Here is a 13596-nt window from a genome sequence, read left to right as displayed (position 1 = left end):
GCACTTATGAAAGTTTTAATGCAGATACAATGAAAATAATGATGTGTTACACCGTAACTATGCTGAAAAGATCTAAAGATGACTCATAACAGTCTACAGTGGTTGACTGCCTATATTATACCACAACTGTGACCCAAATAAATCATAATGTATAAATAATTTTAGATTTATTAAAAATAATGTTTCCAGATTGAAAAAGTCCGGACCTGATGTTTTGATAATGATGATGATGATGATTTGGGGGTTGAGATGCAAGTTCATCAGTTCCCTTGCTTGAATTAAATACAGATGAATGAGGTGAAAATCCAATAATAAACTGGAAATTCAAGTTGTATTTTCACACAAGAATTAAAAAGACTACTCTGATATAGTGAGAATCATAAAGTACCAACAATAAAAGTCAGATGAAACACAACAGCATAACTAGATAAAATCAAGGATCAAATACCAGAACAAACATGGTTAAGTGGGGATATATAGCTGTGGCTGGGTGACTGCTCAGAAATAACAGGTGGTGAGGGACTCTGACACATTAAAATAGCTCACTCAATATTTTGGGAAGAAGTCCTGGCATCACACAAAATCTTAAAACACGAACCACACTCACCTCACTATCAGTTAAAATACAGGGTAGGTCCTGTGGGAGACCCTGAATTGTCCTCAGGTCATCATACAGACCACATTGAAATAAAATATGTCATATCGATACCCTGGGGAGGCTCCTTGTGGCGTAGCAGAAAGCCACATGTTAATGGGCAATGACCAACTCTAACAAGGAACTACCAAAAAACCTGTCAAGAGCAGAGTTGCAAGTTCACTCTTTAGCAGCACTCATTTGATACTGCTGTGTTAACAGTTATGACAGAAAAAATATTAGTTGCTAATGGCTCATAATGTGCATCAGGAGAGCAACAGCAAATGAGTTTCTGGGATGTGCAGAGATCAATCTTCTAGGGGATGTATGTATTAAACTTCACAAAATGGACATTGTCGGTATTCCATAAATGTACAAAACAAATCATTAACTTGCACCATAAACAACAAATGAAGAATGGCACGCCACAGTGATCATAAGGGTCCATACTATCCAGATTGAAGGTGAACCCCTTGGAAATTACAAACGGTGCAAGATGTTCAGCTAGGCATTCACTCTTAAGGAATGTGTATATAATCATACTGGTATAATGGGGTAATGAGAACTATGTGAAAGAGTCTGTTGTGGAGCTTATCGGGAAACTGGCTACCCTAAGTGTAGTTACGGGTAGTGCAATAACATGTTTTATGGGCACAGAAAAAACAAACATACAGAGGCTGCACTTGTCCAGTGGTTCCAGGTGGTATGAATGGCAATGTCACACACTTTTCAGAAGGGTTAATTTACTCTAAAGGAGTATGAGTTTTATATGCAGACCAGTAATCAAACAAAAGCAAGTTATTTTGATCAGTTTGGCCAAAAGCAGGGCTCATACTTTAGTTGTAGTTCTCTTACACCCATTTTCCCACTCTTACTTGCTGTCAGTATATTTGCATTGTGAAGGGACAGATCAAGATAAGATGGATAGTTTTTATGAGGCACTCAATGATGTAGTTGTTAGGGTAAAGGACAAGGACAGTGTTCTGCTCATGGGTGATTTTAATGCCAGGATTGGAAATCGAACAGAAGGGTATGAAAAGGTTATGGGTAAATTTGGAGAGGATATGGAGGCCAACAGGAACATGTAATGGATCTGGGAGATGTTATTTTTTTACCGTATTTGTCGATACTGAATTGAAAATGTTTTCTTATATTTTTGTCAGAATTTATTATAATTTGTCTTATTATATGTTAATTTACTTCTGTTTTTGAGAGTAAAAGCATATTGATTACTATTAGAAAATGTATCGAAGAATAGCAAAGAAACTGATTGTGTAAAATATCTTTGACGTTGGAGTAGTCTTTTACTATAGTCAGTCCGAGTCGGAAGCTAACTCTTGGTGTGTGTTGACGGAAGAACAATGTGAAGGTCGCAGTCATAAATAATTTTGAATTATGTTAACTATTATTTTTGTATTATCTGAAAAGAAGAAACTACATTGGAAGAAACTATATTTGAAACACCAAAATGAGAGAAACACGCTGAACCACGTCATTTTCTGCAGCCGACAACGATGCATTGTGGAATCATACTTAGACAACTGAAGCCAAGACTTATATTTGCTTGCAAACGCCTAATGGAAAAGGTACTGTCACGAAATATGGCAAATTTAAGTTTATAAAAAATAGTGACCATATTTTCAACTTGTGTAATAGCCGGGAAGCCATATTTCAAACAGGAAACAACTCTTGGATTTCTGTGCCAGTATGGGCTTAGTAATCACAAACTCCTTTTTTAAACATAAGAACATTCACTGGTATACTTGGGAAGGCAGGGGAACCAGATCTGTCATTGACTATATAATAACAGATCAGGAATTCAGGAAGGCTGTGAGGGATACACGTGTATTCAGGGGATTCTTTGATGACACTGATCATTATTTAATCTGCAGTGAGATTGGGATTGTGAGGCCGAAATTGCAGGAGGTCAGGTCCATATGTAGGAGGATAAGAGTGGAGAAACTTCAGGATAAGGAAATCAGGCATAAGTACATAACAGCGATCTCAGAAAGGTACCAGTTAGTTGAATGTAGTCAATTACAGTCATTGGAAAAGGAATGGACAAGGTACAGGGACACAGTACTAGAAGTGGCTAAAGAATGTCTTGGAACAGTAGTGTGTGAAAGTAGGATGACGCAAACAGCTTGGTGGAATGACACAGTCAAGGTAGCCTGTAAAAGGAAAAAGAAGGCGTATCAAAAATGGCTACATACTAGAACTCAGGTAGACAGAGAAAGTTATGTTGAAGAAAGAAAGAAAGCCAAACAGATAATTGCATCATCCAAGAAGAAATCTTGGGAAGACTTTGGAAACAGGTTGGAGACTATGGGTCAAGCTGCTGGAAAACCATTCTGGAGTGTAATTAGCAGTCTTCGAAAGGGAGGTAAGAAGGAAATGACAAGTATTTTGGACAGGTCAGGAAAACTGCTGGTGAATCCTGTGGATGCCTTGGGCAGATGGAGGGAATATTTTGAAGAGTTGCTCAATGTAGGTGAAAATACGATCAGCAAATTTTCAGATTTCGAGGTAGAATGGGATAGGAATGATGATGGAAATAGGATCACATTTGAGGAAGTGGAGAAAATGGTCAATAGATTGCAGTGCAATAAAGCAGCTGGGGTGGATGAAATTAAGTCGGAACTCATCAAATACAGTGGAATGTCAGGTCTTAAATGGCTACACAGGATAATTGAAATGGCCTGGGAGTCGGGACAGGTTCCATCAGACTGGACAAAAGCAGTAATCACACCAATCTTTAAACATGGAAACAGAAAAGATTGTAACAACTACAGAGGTATCTCTTTAATCAGCGTTGTGGGTAAAATCTTCTCAGGTATTGTTGAAAGGAAAGTGCGAGTATTAGTTGAGGACAAATTGGATGAAAATCAGTGTGGGTTTAGGCCTCTTAGAGGTTGTCAGGACCAGATCTTTAGCTTACGGCAAATAATGGAGAAGTGTTATGAGTGGAGCAGGGAATTGTATCTATGCTTTATAGATCTAGAAAAGGCACATGACCGGGTTCCTAGGAGGAAGTTATTGTCTGTTCTACGAAATTATGGAATAGGAGGCAAACTTTTGCAAGCAATTAAAGGTCTTTACATGGATAGTCAGGCAGCAGTTAGAGTTGACAGTAAATTGAGTTCAGGGGTAAGACAAGGCTGCAACCTGTCTCCACTGCTGTTAATATTATTTATGGATCATATGTTGAAAACAATAGACTGGCTGGGTGAGATCAAGATATGTGAACACAAAATAAGCAGTCTTGTATATGCAGATGACTTAGTTGTGATGGCAGATTCGATTGAAAGTTTGCAAAGTAATATTTCAGAGCTAGATCAGAAATGTAAGGACTATGGTATGAAGATTATCATCTCCAAAACGAAAGTAATGTCAGTGGGAAAGAAATATAAAGGGATTGAGTGCCAAGTAGGAGGAACAAAGTTAGAACAGGTAGACGGTTTCAAGTACTTAGGATGCATATTCTCACAGGATGGCAACATAGTGAAAGAACTGGAAGCGAGGTGTAGCAATGCTAATGCAGTGAGCGCTCAGCTACGATCTACTCTCTTCTGCAAGAAGGAAGTCAGTACCAAGACTAAGTTATCTGTGCACCGGTCAATCTTTCGACCAACTTTGTTGTATGGGAGCGAAAGCTGGGTGGATTCAGGTTACCTTATCAACAAGGTTGAGGTTACAGATATGAAAGTAGCTAGGATGATTGCAGGTACTAGTAGATGGGAACAATGGCAGGAGGGTGTCCACAATGAGGAAATCAAAGAAAAACTGGGAATGAACTCTATAGATGTAGCAGTCAGGGCGAACAGGCTTAGATGGTGGGGTCATGTTACACGCATGGGAGAAGCAAGGTTACCCAAGAGACTCATGGGTTCAGCAGTAGAGGGTAGGAGGAGTCAGGGCAGACCAAGGAGAAGGTACCTGGATTCGGTTAAGAATGATTTTGAAGTAATAGGTTTAACATCAGAAGAGGCACCAATGTTAGCACTGAATAGGGGATCATGGAGGAATTTTATAAGGGGGCTATGCTCCAGACTGAACGCTGAAAGGCATAATCAGTCTTAAATGATGATGATGATGATGATGATGATGATGACGACTTGCTGTTATGTAAATATCCCCTACTGCTCTTGCAAGACCATGCACACGAGAAAGAATCATAGGGGGCCAGAGCACCTCCAATTTCTTGCAGCACAGTAAATAACTTACCAGTCAGTTTACCATCTAGATTAACAATCAGCATAACTGTATACAAATGTGTTAGGGCTGATCTTGATACAACTCTCTTGGTACCTCTAATTTCCAGGGTTCCTTTCAATATGCATTTTCTCTTTGCATTTTCTCTTTAAATCATGATTGGTCGGAGTTGCAATGAATTCCTTACTGGACAGCGGGATAACTCTGTTTATCTGACCTACAAATGTTCGGGCTGATTCCGCAGTTTGACATGGAGCATCAACTTGAAACTTTGCTTGGAATTTTGTTGTCTTATGTCTCCCAATTCTGTAGCACTGTTTGAAGTTATGCAACCATCCTATGCTTCCCTTGAAATCATCGCAATCTATGTCATTCACAATTTGATTTGCATAATGTAGTAGGTTACTATCATGCACATCCTGTAAATTGTACCGAGCGTCCTTGAAACATGAAAACACCAGTTTTTGGAACAAGTGTGCCTTGTCCGCCCTCGAATATCTGTAGTTTTTCTTAGGCACTACATGGTCATATTGCTGCAGACTTATTTGAAATCTGTTCCCTTTTTTATACTAGGGTGCAAATGATATTCCATGTACATAATTATGTTCAGTACTCGCTCCTTGGGCAACAATTGCCCTTTACTACATTTCAGTGAAAGATTTGTGGCTCCTTTCCAACAAGAATGATGAACTACATGGCTCAATGCCTAACCCAATATCACTTCCACTTGTTACACACATATCATCACTGTACTCCTCATGATCATTGTACTCCTCATGTACACTGTCCAGACAGGCAAGCAAATACGACGCTTCACATTATACTGATTGTTCTTGCAGGAACGTTAATATTTCATCTTCCACTTCTTTCTCACTCTGTAAAATTCCTCGTGTTTCTTTCTGACGAAATGTCAACTTCGGCAACTGTTACTGTAGATATAATGCAATGTTTGCTTTTATCAGCACCACTAACACTGTAGCAGTGTTATTACTCAACAACAAAGCATTTCACCTATGCTCAGTAGCCTCATGCTGTGCTGATCACTGGATGCATCCAGTCCCACCCCCTGTTGCCATTAGCAGCCAATATGGTAGTTGCGTGGTAGACAATATGTGGGGAGTCGAATGCCGTAAACATCATTGGCCTTTTGCGACCTCACACTCATGGGGTTTCTGGTAAGCCCCGTAAGGGCAACTTCTTCAGCTCGTCGGAGTCAGAATGAGGTAATCTACAGTCGCATTGCATGTTTCACTGAATGCATCTTATTATCCCTCACTTCCAGCCACTGAGCCTCCAACCGACGTATGATCTTCTTGGGCACAAATGAGGTAATTAATAGCCTGCAGGGGGACTGAACAGCTAGCAGGAAGTGGAAGCGAACAAGCCCCTTTGGCATTCGCATCAGCAAGTTAATTGCCCTGGATCCCTCTGTGCCCCAGTAGTCAGCACAAAATAATTCTGTCCTCTGCTTGCCTTTGCAAGAGACAGGGAGCGCCCTGCATTTCTTGCACCATACGATATGCTGGGTACATCTGGCCTATATTGAGAAGGGCACTGTGGGAATCTGAGCAAATGAGCAATTTCTTGCCACAACACAATCTCATCTGTTCTAATGTCCTCAGGATAGCAAAGAATTCCACATAACAAACTGAAAACTGATCTGGGAGCCTTTTCCTTAGAATGTCAGAGAATGTGAAGAGAGGCCAATAAAATTAATGTTCTTGTAAAGAGTAATAAAATCAGTGTGGCAATTTAAATGATTTTAAAGATACGAAACTGGAGTACAACTCTTCCTGTATACAGTCACATCAACACATAACCCCCCTGGCTTTAGACCTTAATAACCCCCCCCCCCCCCCCTACATGTAATAACTCAAGGCCTCTCCCCCATACAGATTCCAAATGTCATTGCTGTCCAAGGATGATTATGGAACGGACCTTTTAATGGCGGCTGACCAACAGAGAGAGATGTTGGCAATTTTGTAACAGGCAGACCCTTGCATACCTGGCGAACCACGAAGAGAAGATGTTGAATAGACAGTGGATGTTCATCAACCTCTGCACACAGGCTAGCAACTGGAATCGAGCAGTAAGCCCATGTTGACAATCTAATATCCTTGTGATGAACTGCATCCAGCATTCTGCAGTATGAAGGTCTTGCTGCTCCATAAACCTGGCATCTCTATTGAAGCCGGGGTCACACAAAGTCTTTATAACACTGGAGAAGACGTGTCCTGTTGGCTCCACAAGATCTAGGACTGACATATTTAAGGATGTTTAAAGCCTCAAAGCATATCAAAAGTGAGGCACAGATAGGTAAATCAAAAAGAGTGGAAGCGATTAAAGTCAACACAGTTTTCTCGAAAGAAAATTTAAAACCTGAGGTTTTAGACTATTCCTCCAGCCGCCTGATTGTCAAGTGCGGCCACTGAAAGGCTGGAGGAAGCACAGAAGATGAAGTAGTCATCCTCTACCAAGGAACACAATATGGGATACTATACTGTGGACATAATACTGCCAAGTGAAATACTGATAGCTGTTACACTTAAAACACTCCCTTGACATACACCATTCTGTAGCATAAAATGATCAGACATGGCATTCTAAAATACCTCTCCAAGAGGAAGGACCGTATGAAAATGGGTAGACATTCATGGAACCTCCTCTCATAGTGTAGAACAAAATAATATGCCTCCAGGTAGTGCTGTATGCCTTTTCCAAATTGAAGAATACACTGATATGTGTTGCTTATGAAGGAAAGCTTGCTGAATTACCACTTGGAGCAGGGTCAGGTTATTGAGTGTGGAGTGATACCTCCTGAACCAGTACTGGTAGCGACCTGGTAGGGACTTGGTTTTGAGAACCCACACTAGGCATTGGTTGACCATTCACTGCAGTGTTTTTCCTACACAGCTTTGAGACAAAGCTACAAGGTCAAAGCAGGTGCAACTTCTTAAGAAGTCAAAAAGACAACTGGGTGAGTACAACAGTTGTTTAGTTGCAGAACTCCCTCAACTCAGGCAAGGGTGTGGTCACATGCTGTGAGATTATGGACATGGACATCTCAGGGCTGAAACGAGAATGGGAATCATAGGGGATAGTCAGTGTGGAAGAAAGGATGTCGACGAGTATAATGGAAAGATTGAGAAGACCACCAACTTCATTGTGACCTTCAGCTACCTGAAAACACAATGGCAGGGTTCCTCCATCTCAGGGTTAGGGCTTACATACCAAGCCATGTGAGACACTACAAATGCCAGCGATTTGGCCTCCCAACACTGATTTTCGGAGGTGAGGTGACTTGCAGGAAATGTGAAAAGGCACCCCATTTAATCTGGCACTGACCGAACGTCTGCTATGGTATCCATCAACTACTTTGGCAGCTACGGAGTATCAAGTCGGGACAGCCTAGTTTTCGCTGAGGAATGTAAAACTCAGGAAATCACAGCAACAAAATGAATCCCTTATGCAGAAGCCAGAAAAGAATATAAGAATACGAAACTGCCTGTCTTTGCCACTTCTTCTGCTTCCTTGGTGAAGAAATCTGTCTCCTAGGTAGACATTCAACACAGACAATATTTAGCGTACCATTATACACCACCTGTACCTTTATCTGCCAAAGCAAGGAGAGTAAACATACAGCAGCCCAGGCAGCTCTGTCAAAAGAGAAAGGCACTACATTACAGTGTGCTAAGAAATGACGCCCCAAAAGCACAGTGCCTCTCAATTCCCCCTTTCCCCACCAACTTTGAAGGGAAAAGATGCACAGAAAGGACCACAACATTTGGGTCAAAAGCTGTCGCAGGTACCAGCAGACCTCAGAAAGGCACAGCTGACAGATAAGGAAGACATGATCGTGGAGTTACTTGCTTCATTACCAGACCCCGGCAGCCCCTCCACACCCCGTCACTCTACCAGTGCCTCACTGCCTCGGTGCAAGGACAGGAATTAATCAAGACCATGCCACAGAAATGACTCCCATACTCCAGTGGAATATGAATGAATGCAGGACTTGAGACTACTTGTACAGGACAGATCTATCTGCCTATGTCTCCAAGAGGCTCATTGTAAATGGACTGATGCACCTGTACTTGGAGGCTATTGCCTGCAGAGGAAAGACTATCTTACGGGCAACGGGGTGAAAGGTAGGGTAGCAGTGTTTGTCACGGTCACATTCCACTCCTCACCTGTGTCCTAAACCAAAAGTGATCACTTTTAGGATAGTGGTCCATTTTCACATCACAGTATGCTCTGTGTACCTACTGCTCCATGAGACCGTTGACAGAGAGATCCTCACACAGCTTACTGATGAATTTCTCCCTCCCTTTCTCCTTTCCAGGGACTTAAATTCACACAGTGCACTATGGTGATCTAATACCACTTGATGATCCGACATGAATTACAGGCATCATATTGATGAACGTTGACAATGCTACACATTTTAGCACCACTACAGGTTCGTCTACAGCCCTAGGTACTTCCTTTTGCACGCCTACCCCTGCAAACACAGCTCAGTGGGGAGTGGACAATGACCTTCATGGCAGTGATAACATCCTATCTTGATCCATCTGCCAGATGGAGCAGATCCCAAAAGGAAACCATTGAGATGGCTGCTCAGAAATTATAACTGGATCCTTTACAGGCAGTTTGCTGTTTTCGAGCAATGTGATACCATTAATGTGGGTGGATTAATTTACAGCTGTGATTCACCACGCCACTGATGCATCCATCTCACAGTCAAAGGAAACACTCGGGAAGCAGGTTGTCCCTTGGTGGAAAGATGAGTGTCATTCTGCAATCAGGGACAGTGGGCAGCTATGTGAAGTTTTGATCAGTGCCTTGCAGATGTGAATCTTGCAACCTTTCGAATGGCAAGAGCAAAGGAGAAGAGAATAATTCAAGAAACTAAGTGGAGGTCTTTACAAGAGTTCCTGAACTCCATCAATTTATCCACGTCTGCAAGCAAAGTATAGGAAGCCGTTAGAAGGATCTCAAGGCAGAACTCACAAGCACCAATAGCAGCTATACCGGAGCAGACGTATCTCATAACATCACCAAGAGACATTGCTCAGACAGTGACTGAATCATATAAATTCATTACGGCCAGTTCTAGCCAGGATCCAGCTTTCCATCATTATCAGTAGACAGCAATGGGTTGGTTCTGTTTTCCATTCCATCAGCATTGAAGTATGATTCTGCAATGTTGGTAGCTCATGGTACTGCTCCCAGTCACAACCTGATAATATACAGCATCTTGAAACAGTTGAAACTTCGGTCAAAGGAGGTCCTCCTCCAGCTCTTCAGTGAAATTTGCACGACAGTAGAGTCCCCAACTCACGGAAGGGGGTTTATTTTAAATCTGATTTTGAAACTAGAGGAGGTTTGGACCAACCCTGGTAGTTATAGCTTCAGTCTCACAAGTTGCATAGGAAAGACAGTGGAGCAAATGGTCAACCGGTACCTAGTGTGGGTTCTCAAAACTGTAGAAACCAAAACCAACCACAGGAACGCCTTGGGCTGCGGATTGGAGCCGCCAGGCGGGGAAGCCGCCGGCGGTGGAGCATGCACCACCGGGTAAACACAAGGACGAGTCGGACGACAGACCAACGACAACAGACAACAACCGACAACGACCGACAATGACTGACTATGACCGACACAACAAGGAAGAGATAAACAACAGAGGCTTGCAGAAACCACAACACCAAACACCAACAGTAAATCCACTCGGAACCAGAGCCAGGCAAACGTCAACAACGAGCAACGACCAGAACACAGTACCGCTGAGATAGAGATGCAATCCAGAGCAAATACCAGACTGACTGGACTAGGGCAGAGCGGGTCCCTATATACGAAACCGGAGGGAGCGGCTATTGGCCGCGGTCTGCACGCGGTGTAACGTTGGCGCCCTCGCTGCGCGAGAGCCGCTACGCGGAAGAGCCGCTGTGGACACGGAGCCCTCTATGGGCTGGCCACATCCATTTGTTCTGGCGTGTGTTTGACTTCCGCGGCGGGAGGTACTAGAAAAACCAAGTGCCTACCAAGTCTCTGCCACCATGGGTTCAGGAGATATCACTCTACACTCGATAACATGAGCCTGCTTGGAGCGGTGACTCAGCAAGCTTTCCTTCATACGCAACACCAAGTCAGTGTATTTTTTATTTTGGAAAAGGCATACAATGCTACCTGGCGGCATTATATTTTGTTGCAGCTTTATGAGTGGGGGTTCCATGAATGTCCCACTTTCATATGATCCTACCTCTTGGAAAGATATTTTAGATACAAGGTTGGGAATGCTCTGACTGACCATTTTAAGCAGGAGAACAGTGTCTATCAAGAAAGAGTTTTAAGTGTAACAGCTTTTGCCACTTCGCTTACCACCAGTATTACATCCACAGTATAGTATCCCATACTTTGTTCCTTGTTTGATGATGACTACTTCATCTTCTGCATTTCCTGCAACTCAGCAGCAGATACACACCAACTGCATTTGTCAAGCAGGTCATTGAAGGAATAGTCTAAAACCCCAGATTTTGAATTAGCTTTCAAGAAAACTTTGAGTGTTGGTTCTAATCGCTCACACTCTTTTTAATTTACTTGTTTCCAAACTAGGCAATACCGTTCTCACTTTTATGGGAAAGGTGAAATATCCGGGCCTCACTTTTGACAAGAGGCAAACACAACTGTCACATCAGAAAGAACTGAGACAGAGATCCCTCGAGGCTTTAAACATCCACACATGAGCCAGTTGTTGGTCTCAGGCAGCCAACAGGCAGGACTGATGTCAGGTTTATGAATCAGCAAGGCCTTTTTACCACAAAATGCTGGATGCAGTTCACCAAAATGGTATTAGATTATCAACATGGGCTTACTGCTCTAGTCCAGTTACAAGCCTGTGTGCAGAGGCTGGTGAGCTTCCCCTGTACACTCAATGTCTTCTCCTTGTGGTTCACCAAGCACACACGGGGTCTATCTGTTCCGAAATCGTCGGCACCTCTCTCCGTGGCCCAGATGCACTGGAAGGTCCATTCTGTAAGCATGCTCAGTCAGCAAGGGCATTTGTCATCCATGCATGGGAAAGCCTTGAGTTAATACAGGGTGGAGCAGGGGAAACGCATGTTTTTTGAACTGCCAGTATGTGATGACGAAAGGGAGTATTGACCTTGAATGAATGTTGGCAAACTGCCCATACAATGCAGTTTCAGTCGTTATGGAGCGTAGAACATGGTGTGTTCGTTGTCTAGCAGTACTTTAGAAACAATGATTCCGTAGTCACAGTGCAACGTCTTTTCCGTCAAAAATTTAGAGTTGGACGTCGAGGTACAGTGCCTGATCAAAATACTGTACTCCGATGGGTTGCTGTATTTAGAAGTACTGGATCTGTGATGAAAAAGAAACCACCTGGTCTTCCCTGTTCAGTCCGTACTCTGGAAAATGTAGACCGAGTGAGAACAGCAGTTCTTGCTAGTCCGAAACGATCGGCTAGACGACAGACTGTGGCGCTGGGTATGTCACGTTGTTCACTTCACCGCATCTTACATGATAATCTAAGTTTCACCCATACAAGATAATGATCACCCAGCAGCTTAGTGAAGGGGATTTTGTGCAATGCAGAGAGTTTTGTCGCGCAATGGACGAAATTTTTATGGAAGATGCAGATGTTACAGTCTTCACGAGTGATGAAGTGGATTTTCATGTAGACGGTTACGTCAATGTTCAAAATTGTCGGTATTGGGCACTGGAGAACCCACATGAATTACACCAAAGACCTCTCCACAGTTTAAAAGTAACAGTTTGGCACTGCATTTCAAAGATGGGGATTGTTGGACCCTATTTTTTTGAAGAGGAAGGAACTGCAGTTACCGCGAACATCAGTGCACTACGTTAAAATGTTAAACAACTTTCTTCATGCAGAACTTGAAAGGTGTCAAGTGAACATGAGAGAAATATGGTTTCAGCAGGACGGTGCCAAAGCTCACATAGCGAGAGCATAAATGGAAGTGGTTCGACAAATGTTCCCAGGACATGTTATTTTGAGATATGGTGATGTTTACTGGCCCCCTTGCTTTGTAGGGATATTGAAAATCAAAAGTCTCCATGAAGAAGCCTCACACAATCGATGACCTGAAGAATTCCATTCCTCAGGAAATTGAAGCCGTGCCGAATGAAATGTTGGAGAGAGCCATGCGTAACTTTCGGGAGAGGATCCAAATTTGTATCCAGCAAGAAGGACACCATCTCCAAGACATTATTTTTGAACCTAATTAAAGTATGTATATTTCAAAACTGCATTAAAAACATGTGTTTCCTCTGCTCCACCCTGTACGTGTGTGTGTGTGTGTGTGTGTGTGTGTGTGTGTGTGCAGGGGTGGGAGGGGGGGGGGGGGTCAGTGATGGGTATTATGGGTATTAAGGTCCAGAGCCAGATATGAAGAAGGTGATCCCTTCTGGCTACTACAGAGGCCCAGATTACTTTTAGATTTGACTGTATACATAAACAGTTGTACCCCGGTGTATATTTTTAAAATTTCAGCAAATAAAGCACCATTTAGCAATCATTTAATAGACTTTAAGGTACCTTTATGAATATAGGCAGGGGGAACTTTTTCAAATATCCCCTCCTTCCTTTTGATCACAAGAAAACATTCTGATTCAAGACCCCGTTGCTAAAGACAAACTGATTGTCAGGAGGACTAGCCTCCATCATTCATTTGCATGACTGTGTGTGAATACTCCCAGATGATACACCC

At 42.6% G+C, this 13596-nt stretch overlaps 1 protein-coding gene across 1 annotated transcript in view; it reads right to left on the bottom strand.

Moving 5' to 3' along the window:
- LOC124619737 (TBC1 domain family member 23) overlaps positions 1-13596 on the bottom strand; it is a 221771-nt gene that overhangs the window by 101427 nt on the left and 106748 nt on the right. The gene's annotated exons all lie outside the window — the stretch shown is intronic.

The sequence above is a fragment of the Schistocerca americana genome, chromosome 6 (assembly GCF_021461395.2).
Source record: "Schistocerca americana isolate TAMUIC-IGC-003095 chromosome 6, iqSchAmer2.1, whole genome shotgun sequence".
Taxonomy (NCBI): domain Eukaryota; kingdom Metazoa; phylum Arthropoda; class Insecta; order Orthoptera; family Acrididae; genus Schistocerca; species Schistocerca americana.
The sequence above is the reverse complement of the archived record's forward strand: the minus strand, read 5'-3'. Positions and strand labels throughout refer to the sequence as shown.